This window comes from Alligator mississippiensis, chromosome 5, assembly GCF_030867095.1.
Source record: "Alligator mississippiensis isolate rAllMis1 chromosome 5, rAllMis1, whole genome shotgun sequence".
In the NCBI taxonomy this organism is placed as follows: Eukaryota; Metazoa; Chordata; order Crocodylia; family Alligatoridae; genus Alligator; species Alligator mississippiensis.
In genome coordinates, this window is record NC_081828.1 from 39,103,017 (window position 1) to 39,114,735 (window position 11,719).

An 11,719-nucleotide genomic window follows, 5' to 3' on the forward strand; every position below is an offset into this window, starting at 1 on the left:
AAGGCCTTCGATACGGTATCCCACCCCATACTGGTGAACAAGCTAAGAGGCTGTGACTTGGATGACTACACAGTCCGGTGGGTGGTGAATTGGCTAGAGGGTCGCACCCAGAGAGTCGTGGTGGATGGGTCGGTTTCAACCTGGAAGGGTGTGGGCAGTTGGGTCCCGCAGGGCTCGGTCCTTGGACCGATACTCTTTAATGTCTTCATCAGCGACTTGGACGAGGGAGTCAAATGTACTCTGTCCAAGTTTGCAGATGACACAAAGCTATGGGGAGAAGTGGACATGCCGGAGGGCAGGGAACAGCTGCAGGCAGACCTGGATAGATTGGACAAGTGGGCAGAAAACAACAGGATGCAGTTCAACAAGGAGAAATGCAAAGTGCTGCACCTAGGGAGGAAAAATGTCCAGCACACCTACAGCCTAGGGAATGACCTACTGGGTGGCACAGAGGTGGAAAGGGATCTTGGAGTACTAGTGGACTCCAAGATGAACATGAGCCGGCAGTGTGACGAAGCCATCAGAAAAGCCAATGGCACTTTATCGTGCATCAGCAGATGCATGACGAATAGGTCCAGGGAGGTGATACTTCCCCTCTATAGGGCGCTGGTCAGACCGCAGTTGGAGTACTGCGTGCAATTCTGGGCGCCGCACTTCAAGAAGGATGCAGGTAACCTGGAGAGGGTCCAGAGAAGGGCAACTCGTATGGTCAAGGGCCTGCAGACCAAGCCCTATGAGGAGAGACTAGAGAAACTGGACCTTTTCAGCCTCTGCAAGAGAAGGTTGAGAGGCAACCTTCTGGCTGCCTATAAGTTCATCACGGGGGCACAAAAGGGAATTGGTGAGTATTTATTCACCAAGGCGCCCCCGGGGGTTACAAGAAACAATGGCCACAAGCTAGCAGAGAGCAGATTTAGACTGGACATTAGGAAGAACTTCTTCACAGTTCGAGTGGTCAAGGTCTGGAACGGGCTCCCAAGGGAGGTGGTGCTCTCCCCTACCCTGGGGGTCTTCAAGAGGAGGTTAGATGAGTATCTAGCTGGGGTCATCTAGACCCAGCACTCTTTCCTGCTTATGCAGGGGGTCGGACTCGATGATCTACTGAGGTCCCTTCCGACCCTAACATCAATGAATCTATGAATCTATGAAGTAAAAGGAATTTTTTACAAGGACGCACTGCAGAGTAGGAGTTTTGAAGTAATGGGAGCCCAAGAAGGGTGGCTGTGCCTTAAGGAAATGATCCTTCAGGCACAAAGGGAGGTGATCCCGATGCGAGGAAAAAGAGGGAAAGGGGCCAGGAGGCTTCCTTGGCTGACCAGAGAAATCCAGGGCAGCCTACGGGCCAAAAGGGGGGCACATAAAAGTGGAAACAGGGAGAGATCACCAAAGAGGAGTATACCTCCTCTGCTCGTACTTGTAGGGAGGCAGTTAGACGGGCCAAAGCTACCATGGAGCTGAGGATGGCATCCCAAGTAAAGGATAACAAGAAATTGTTTTTTAGATATATAGGGAGAAAAAGGAAGGCCCAGGGAGGAATTGGACCCCTACTAAATGGGCAGAAACAATTGGTGAAGGACAGGGGGGACAAGGCTGAACTCCTCAACGAGTTCTTTGCCTCAGTGTTTCTAAGCGAGGGGCAAGACAAGTCTCTCACTGGGATGGTACAGAGGCAGCAGCAAGGAGCCAGACTACCGTGCATAGACCCTGAGATGGTGCAGAGTCACTTGGAAGAACTGGATGCCTTTAAGTCAGCAGGCCCGGATGAGCTCCATCCGAGGGTGCTGAAGGCACTGGCCGACGTCATTGCACAGCCACTGGCGGGAATATTTGAATGCTCATGGCGCACGGGCCAAGTCCCGGAGGACTGGAAAAGGGCCAATGTGGTCCCCATTTTCAAGAAGGGGAGGAAGGAGGACCTGGACAACTATAGGTCAGTCAGTCTCACCTCCATCCTTGGCAAAGTCTTTGAAAAAATTATCAAGGCTCACATTTGCAAGAGCCCGGCAGGACAAATTATGCTGAGGGGAAACCAGCACGGGTTCGTAGCAGGCAGATCAGGCCTGACTAATCTAGTCTCTTTTTATGACCAGGTTACGAAACGCCTGGACACAGGAGGAGGGGTGGATGTCGTTTTCTTAGACTTCAGGAAGGCCTTTGATACGGTATCCCACCCCATACTAGTGAACAAGTTAAGAGGCTGTGACTTGGATGACTACACAGTCCGGTGGGTGGCGAATTGGCTAGAGGGTCGCACCCAGAGAGTCGTGGTGGATGGGTCGGTTTCAACCTGGAAGGGTGTGGGCAGTTGGGTCCCGCAGGGCTCGGTCCTTGGACCAATACTCTTTAATGTCTTCATCAGCGACTTGGACGAGGGAGTGAAGTGTACTCTGTCTAAGTTTGAGGATGACACAAAACTGTGGGGAGAAGTGGACAAGCCGGAGGGCAGGGAACAGCTGCAAGCAGACCTGGATAGATTGGACAAGTGGGCAGAAAACAACAGGATGCAGTTCAACAAGGAGAAATGCAAAGTGCTGCACCTAGGGAGGAAAAATGTCCAGCACACCTACTGCCCAGGAAATGACTTGCTGGGTGGCACGGAAGTGGAAAGGGATCTTGGAGTCCTAGTGGACTCCAAGATGAACATGAGTCAGCAGTGTGACAAAGCCATCAGAAAAGCCAATGGCACTTTATCGTACATCAGCAGATGCATGACGAATAGATACAAAGAGGTGATACTTCCCCTCTATCAGGCGCTGGTCAGACTGCAGTTGGAGTACTGCGTGCAATTCTGGGCACTGCACTTCAAGAGAGATGCGGATAACGTGGAGAGGGTCCAGAGAAGGGCCACTCGTATGGTTAAGGGCTTGCAGGCCAAGCCCTATGAGGAGAGACTAGAGAACCTGGACCTTTTCAGCCTCCTCAAGAGAAGGTTGAGAGGCGACCTTGTGGCTGCCTATAAGTTCATCACGGGGGCACAGAAGGGAATTGGTGAGGTTTTATTCACCAAGGCACCCCCGGGGGTTACAAGAAATAATGGCCACAAGCTAGCAGAGAGCAGATTTAGACTGGACATTATGAAGAACTTCTTCACAGTTAGAGTGGCCAGGGTCTGGAACGGGCTCCCAAGGGAGGTGGTGCTCTCCCCTACCCTGGGGGTCTTCAAGAGGAGGTTGGATATGCATCTAGCTGGGGTCATCTAGACCCAGCACTCTTTCCTACCTATGCAGGGGGTCGGACTTGATGATCTATTGAGGTCCCTTCTGACCCTAACATCTATGAATCTATGAATCTGAGTGGTTGTACATTATCAGAACCATTCAGAAGCTTTAAATTGGCTAGAATATCTGGAAACCATTCAGAAGGAAGATACAGCTCTGTGAAAAGGAATAGTTAGCTGTTGCCTGGATCAGTGGGCCTGTGGACCTCGAGAAGCCCAAGCACTGCATTCCAAGGTCCTTCCCAGTACCCTTCAGACAGTGCTGTTCAGGGATGCCTGACTTTGCTGAACTTTGTGGAAAGAGAAGCTTGCTGTGTATCAGGCATCAGAGGGGACTGCCAATAAGTTGCCAATGCAAATTGCTTTTGTCTGTCATTGTTTGTTTTGTTACTACGCATAGCTGTGTTTTTGTTAAGTCAATAAATCTTTCTTACCTTTCTACACCCGACCATACTCTCAATCCTGAGCCCTCTGCAGGCGGCTGGGACATAAATTGGCGTCACGAACAGGATTGAGAGGCTCTGGTCTGGAGAGAAAGGGCAAAATAGAGGGAGTTGCGTGGGCCCCGTTAGTGGCTTTTCTTAAGGAGGTGACGGGGATGGAGAATCCCAGGTGGAATAAGGATAGGTTGAAACCTGCCTGGAATGACCCAGGAACTGTACCTGATCATTGGGCTAGGTTTGCTACTGCTGCCCAGAGTAAGCCTGAGAAGGGGTGCCTGTCATGGCTGCTGGCAACATGCCTGCAGTTAGGGGCTGAAGAGAATACCCAGCTCCGGGAAGAGGTCACCCGGCTGAGTAAGGAGTTAAAAGATGTGAGAAATTCCAAAAGCATGGCGTGCAAGACCGTGCAAGCTACGCAGAGCTGCTTAGAAACATTAGAACAGAAGAAAAGAAAAATTATGATCCTGCGCGTGGCCGCTTCTCTCCAGAAGAAAGTGCAGTTAGCACTGGCTGTGGAGCCATCCTCCCACAAGTGTCTGTATAGAGAGAAACCAAAAGTTAAGCTCTGAAAAAATCAAAGAGATAAAATTGATGGAGAGGAAGAGATTTATGATGAGCCTGGTGCTGAAACACCCCCCCGTATGTTCCTGCCCAGAGGGAGGAACGTAGCCAGGCCTTCCCCACCCCGAATGAGAAACTCGTCCAAGTTTTTCCCATAGTAATAACTCAGTCAAGGCCACAAGAAGAGAATCCCCGAACAGAGCTGCATTCCTTTACCTGTGCAAAAATTAAAAATATTCAAAAGGGGAACCAAGCTTACTGAGACTTAATGTACTAAGAAGACAGCAGTTTACCCTTGAACAAGAGAATTGGCAGTTTGAGTGCACAGTGCCTCACCGAGAACCAGAAGAAATGGCTATAACAGCTGTAACTCGATGTAGCATGATCCCACTAACACTGCCTCCCATGAAAAGAGTACACAGACCCCACTATCAAACTCCCCCCCCCCGAGGCCACCCAACCTATTCAGTGTATTATAAGCCAGCAGTTAAAAAATGAGACTACTATTCAAACCCACTCTCCGTATAACAATCCGGTGTGGGCAGTGCGCAAGCCAAATGGAGGGTGGCAGTTGACTATTAACTTTCAAGCTTTAAATGCTAATACTAACCCCTTGATAGCTGCCATCCCATCACTACCAGCCTTGACAAAAAGCATCCAGTGTTATAAACCTGCATGAATAGAATCCATTAGTATCAAAAACATGTTGCGACGCTACGAGTTTGTAGCTGTAAAAATTGCCACAAAAATAAAGTTCACCCATGCCTCAGTGAGAGCTATAGCCCAGGACACTTGTGCGGCACTAGAAACACTGCTAGCTGTGTATCTACCACCAATAGAACTACAGAACGATAATAGCCCTCACTTCCGCAATCATCTTGTGTATGACTAGACCGCGAAACATAGCATGTTATGGATGTATCACATCCCATACCATCCGCAGTTTAACAAATTAATAAAATAAGCCAATAGCATCCTCAAATGCAATTTGCGAGTAGCTGCTAGCCCGGCTCTTAAAAACTAAAACTTGAACCTAAATTGAGCTATCAATTAAGCCAATAACCTACCCCATCCAGGAGGTAGCCCTATGCAACAGGCCTTTGAATTGGGTGGTCCCCGCGAGCCGGCAGTAAAGCAACCTAGGGGTGGTGACCCAGGAAAGCTCCAGGCAGGAGATTGAGTAGTAGTAAAGCATCCTCAAGAAAATAAATGGGAGGGGACACTATTAGCAAAAGGTATGCATAATACATAGTGAGTATTTAAGTCAGATCTATCTAACGAGAGCCAAGCTCCTTGTTGTCTTGTTTCTACAGGTTAAATCTGTCTACAAGTGCAGCCATAACCATTTCTAATTGAGCCTGCCACTAAAGACAAGTCCTGTTCTGTCACCGGTCGGTCTAAATTGACTAGCACCATGAAGTAGTAGACTGTTATAAATGTACTCTTTTTATTAATGCCTTATTGTGTTTCCTGCATAGGGTGTGTCTACTATCCTTCTTATTACCCAAATATTAATAAACTTGCTCCTGAAGACCTCAGAGAGTAGCCTGACCCTAAAAAGCATCCCCCGAAAACATGTTCAGATGACCTTCACATGGTCCAGCTGCAGTATCCATACTGAAAAAAACCCACCACCCCAGAGCAAGTAAAGTCCTGGTCTCTGAGTAGAAGAAACAAAATAGTTGACTGGCAAAGTAGTAACTGTCAGTGCACCTGTGGCACCAGTTATTATCTTGAGTTCATTCCCTACCTGAAGGCTAAAATGGCTAGCTGTGGGAAGGGAGGTAATTGTTGTAGCTCTGTTCATTTGGGAGTTTGTTGTTACATACTTCCTGAGGGGAACCCATTAAGCTCAACGTCCCTGAGTTTGTGTCCCCAATAGGCAGACAAGGTTCCTTGGGTGAATTTGATATCTTTTATTAGACCAACCCAAATGGTTGGAGAATAGTTATTAAGCAAGCTTTCGGGTTCAAAAACCCTTCGTCAGGCTAAGGAAGTGTCAGTAGTTGCTGTGTGCTCTTCCTGAATGGAATGAAAAGTAAAGAAGCCAGGGGCTGGGCTGGGCTGGGGAGTCAGTTGCCAGGCAGATTGTAATGTATCAAAAATCCAATGTCTATGTTTAGTCCCTGATCTCTAGTATCCAGCAGGTTGATGAAATGGAGCTCATAGGCTCGTCTCTGGGAAGTGTTGTGTAAGTTTCCCTTGAGGATCAGGACTGAGAGATTGGAGAGAGAGTGGCCCTCCTGTGAGAAATGTGCCCCCACCGGTAATTGGGTGTTTCTGTCTTTAATGGATTTCCGGTGTGCGTTCATTCTGGTGTGCAGTTGTTGTCTGGTCTGTCCTACATATCTTCCATCAGGGCATTTGGTGCATTGGATGAGGTATACTACATTCTTGGTGGTGCAGCTGTAAGATCCTGGGATGCTGATGGCTCTGTTGTGGGGTGTAGTAATAGTGGAGGTGGTGGAGATGTGGGGGCAGGTTTTACATTTCTTGTCATGGCACGGTCTGGATCCTTTTGGTGTGTTCTGGGCTTGAGGAAGTTTGCTTCTGGTGATCCGGTTGGCGAGGTTCGGTGCTTGTCTGAAGGCTAGGATGGGTGGCTCTGGGAAGATCTTTTTAAGAATAGGGTCTTTTTCTAATATGGGTTGCAATTTTTTGAGGATTTTCCGTACAGGTTCAAGGGATGGGTGATAGGCCATAACCAGCGGTGTGCGATTTGTGGGTGTTTTTCTTCTGTACTGCAGCAGTTCTTCACGTTGTATCCAGGTGGCTCTTTCAAACGTGCGATCTACCTCTCTGGAGGAGTGTCCTTGCTGGGTGAAAGCCTTTTTAAGATTGGTGAGGTGGCAATCCCGGGTGTTCTCTTCAGTACAGATGCGGTGATATCTGAGGGCTTGGCTGTATATCACAGCTTTTTTGGTGTGTTTCGGGTGATTGCTGGATCTGTGCAGATATGTATGTTGGTCTGTGGGTTTCTTGTATACTGTGGTCTGTATTTTACCCTTCTGGATACTGATCCTTGTGTCTAAAAAGGGGATGTTGGTGCTGGAGTATTCTAAAGAAAGTCGGATGGAGGGATGGTGACTGTTGAATTTCTGGTGGAACTCAATCAGAGATTCCAGGTTCTCACTCCAAATGATGAAGATGTCATCGATGTATCGTAAGTACAGCAAGGGTTTGATGGTGCACTTCTTGAGGAAGTCTTCTTCCAGGTGGCTCATAAAAAGGTTGGCATACTGTGGGGCCATTTTAGTGCCCATAGCTGTTCCCATCATCTGGAGGAAGTGTTGATTATTAAAAGTGAAATTGTTGTGTGCGAGGATGAAGTGTATAAGCTCAGTGATATCTTTGGGTCTGTATTCTGGGTTGTAATCTTGTTCCTGTAGATCTGTAAGGCAGGCATGGATGCCATCCTGGTGTGGGATGTTGATGTATAGGCTGGTAACGTCCATGGTGGCTAGGAGTGTGTTGCTGGGAAGGTGGTCTATGTTTTTAAGTTTCCGTAGCAAGTCTGTGGTGTCTTGGACAAAACTTGCTCTGTGGGTGACAAGCGGTTTTAGGATGGATTCAACAAAACCTGATATTTCCTCAGTTAGGGTTCCATGGTTGGATATGATAGGTCTGCCAGGGTTCCCTTGTTTGTGGATTTTAGGGAGCATGTAAAAAGTCCCTGGGTTAGGTAGCAGGGGGATCAAGGTCTGTAGTTTTTCTTGTAATCTTGGTGGAAATGATTTGATGGTATTGTTGAGTTTTTTGGTGAAAAGGGAAGTAGGATCCTCTTGTAGTTCTTTGTAGTAGGTGGTGTCAGAGAGCTGTCTGTTGGCTTCCTTTATGTAATCCTCACGGTTTAGGATGACTATGGCTCCTCCTTTATCTGCTGGTTTTATTACTATTTGGTGGTTAGATCTTAGAGATTCTATGGCCTTTTTCTCTGGTAGAGAGAGGTTGTTGTGGTGGCACGTGTTGCTGATTATTTCATTGTTCATTCTTTCCCTGAAGTAGTCAATGTAGCGGTCAAGGTTAGGGTTTCGTCCACTGCGAGGTGTCCAATCTGATGTTTTTTGGGTTTTTTTGGCATTGATCTTTTCTTGAATGTTGTCAGAGGATGAGTTGTTGTTGGGAGTGGGTTCAGTTTGGTCGTGGAAATATTCTTTGAGGCGCAGGCGTCGGAAGAATTCTTCTAGTTCTCCACATTGAAATATTTTATTAGGGTATTTTTCTGGACAGAAATTTAGGCCTTTAGAAAGGACAGATTTTTCAGTTTTGGTAAGCGTGTGTGTGGAGAGATTGATAATATTTGTGGGTTGGTTGCTGCTTGCAGTTTCATCAAGTCTGAGGTTGGAAGGTCATAAGGTGTTGGTGTTGTTCCTCTGATGGTTGTTTTGTGGCTGGGGAGCTTGTTCTTGGAGTAATTTGTCCCATTTCTTCTTTTTATGTAGGATGAATGCTGTAGAAAGTTTTTCGTAGTCTCTTTGTATCCGCTGTATATTGTCAGGGAACATGCATGGATTTCTATCTTTTAAGTTGTTGTAGTGTATGACGATTTCCTTCCTGAGTTGGTCTCTTTTGGAGTAGAGTAGGTGAAGTAGATGATTTCTAATTTTCTCTGAAGTTCTTCTGCATAGCTGTGCAGCATATTTGGAGTTGTGTGTAGTAGTCAGGAGATTGTAGATGTTTAGTCCTCGGGGAATGAAGTTGTGTTTCTTGCAAAGGCTTAGAAAATATATGTCGCTGTTGAGTCTGGCTTCTTTCTTTTTCATGTTGTACAGTTTCCATTTCAGACAGCTGAATTTGATATCTTCCATGTTGCAGGGGTTTAGGTTGTAGCCGTGTTGGTCTAAGGATATAGGCAGACAAGGTTCCTTGGGTGAATTTGATATCTTTTATTAGACCAACCCAAATGGTTGGAGAATAGTTATTAAGCAAGCTTTCGGGTTCAAAAACCCTTCGTCAGGCTAGGGAAGCTGCAGCAGTTGGTGTGTGCTCTTCCTGGATGGAATAAAAAGTAAAGAAGCCAGGGGCTGGGCTGGGCTGGGGAGTCAGTTGCCAGGCAGATTGTAATGTATCAAAAATCCAGTGTCTATGTTTAGTCCCTGATCTCTAGTATCCAGCAGGTTGATGAAATGGAGCTCGTCTCTGGGAAGTGCTGTGTAAGTTTCCCTTGAGGATCAGGACTGAGAGATTGGAGAGAGAGTGGCCCTCCTGTGAGAAATGTGCCCCCACCGGTAATTGGGTGTTTCTGTCTTTGATGGATTTCCGGTGTGCGTTCATTCTGGTGCGCAGTTGTTTTGTTCAGCCTCTCAAGCCACTGTGTTTATGAGAAAATCTGCCCCCTCCCATCTCTATGGCTGACAACACTCTCCAACGATGATGTGAAGCTCATCAGGTGGGAAAGCGCATTACAAGTTAAAACAAAGTTATTACATAGTTTGTGAATCATACCTACACAGAAGCGTAGTAGAATAGTACCCACTTTAATACAACCAGAAGGAGGCTGTATCCGCAAGTCTCCACCACTTATCCTCATCCTTTTATACCAGTGGAGTTCCTAAAGCAAATCAGTGCTATAATTCTGCCAAGACAATGCCGTTTCATTAACCCGATACAGCATCGTCCCCATGAGCGACAGTGAGAGCTCTTTTGCTCTCTGAAAAGTGAAGCATAGTTACAGGCTCCCCCCCAAAAAAAGTTAAATGTAATCTGTAAAAAAGCGAAGTGTTCACTATAGTCTCTGGCTGTTCCCCCACGAGAGGTCCCGACACCACCCGTGTATAACTCCACACCCTGGTGGAGGTCACAAGTTAAAATCCCAACCCTCCTAAATGCTTCCTTGTTCACTGCCCGAATATCGTTCAAACCAGAACAATGATATGTCTGAGCTACTTTTCCAAACTGTTCAGCAGGAGCCCGTGTAGCTGAAGAGTTACTTAAATAAAAATAGCCAGTCATTTTTCATTCCATAAGTGTGCTTAAGTCCCGCAGACAAAAAGATACCTCAAGTTATCTTTGAAACGGACTTAACTCAGCTATAAATGTGTAAAACTTAAATAAATTCCAGAAAAACACTGAAAAAGTAGCCAATCTCCGACAGGCAGTAGGGCTGCTCACTAGGGGAGGCATGCTCGAAGGAAAAACATTAGAGCACACTGACGAATTGCTAACTAATGTAAAATTAAAAACAGCCCGTCTTGCCCAGGTCATAATAGACACTTCTTTTAAAGCAGACAAAAATCAAACTTAGAGTACTACTTGTGCACAAGTTCAGTTATCATTAAATATGCATTTTTCCCAAGTAATAAACAACATTAAAAATAGAGAATAGCCCCCTAGCTTAGAGCATCATGAAATGCCTGCAACAGTTAAAAAAAAATACTCCTACCAAAGTACCTAAATTACCACTTGGAAAGGCTGTAATAAAAAAAAAATGTTCATTCCTAGTACAGGGGGTAAAAGAGAGAAACTAAACCACTGCATATTTGCTAAACACGGAGCTAAAAAGAAAATGCCTTTACAACTGAAATCTGCATCACCCCATATAAAAAATAGTTACCCCCGATGGCTCTCAGTATGTAACACAGTCCCCCTTAGTTTAAATTAGTAACACCTTAATTGAATTAAAAACCCTATGGAGAATCTAGCCTCTCAGCCCAACTAACATAACCTGTGTATACAAGTTACCTAATGTGTCATACGTAACAATAAGGCAACGTGTTTCTTAAAAAAAACCAAGTTGTTTGCTGCATAAAAATAGTACCACCTAGACTTTATGCAATTCATGTTACTTAAGAGCTAAAAGTAAAGCCGTTGCTCCACTGCAATTAAGTAACCGTACTGTTGCCCTAAAATGGCCAAAAATTTCCTCTGAAACTATACCTCTCAACTTTACGATACCCACTTCATGGGTATCAAATGTAGACATGCCACAGTTAAAAAATTAAAATAAAGTAAAAAATAAGCTGCAAAGCCTTGAGGCAAAAGCTCAGCAAGGCACTCAGTTGGCTCTCCTTGCTCAAGAGGGTGGGCAAATCATCAGTCTAGCTGTCAACATGCCCAAGCCTTGTAAATAGTATGATGTCATCTGTACTATTCGTGTGTCACCAAGTGTCACCTCAACTACGTAGCTAACCATCTTGAGCATCATAATATTCTGCATTGCCCTAGTAGCAACAGCTAAATAGTGTTTAAATCGTTGTTGTAAATCTGTTTATGCTATGCATGTTAAATTTATAAATCCCTCCCCATTTCCCAATGTAGCGCATGTAGCTTTAGCATTTCAATTGTAGCAATCATAGTGCTTCAGCAAGCAAGGGGTGGAGTGTGACAGCTAAAATTACGTATGTGTGATAAAGGTGCTTGCTGAAGGCTCTATGAAAACTAGACTAAGTATTTTTCTGTATTTGTTTAAATATTAAGCTATATGTTGTTGCTAAAAGCCCAATTCAAGTTTAAGATGTAGTGAGGCCTTGTATAAAGTAAAGCCTAGTAAGTTTAGCAA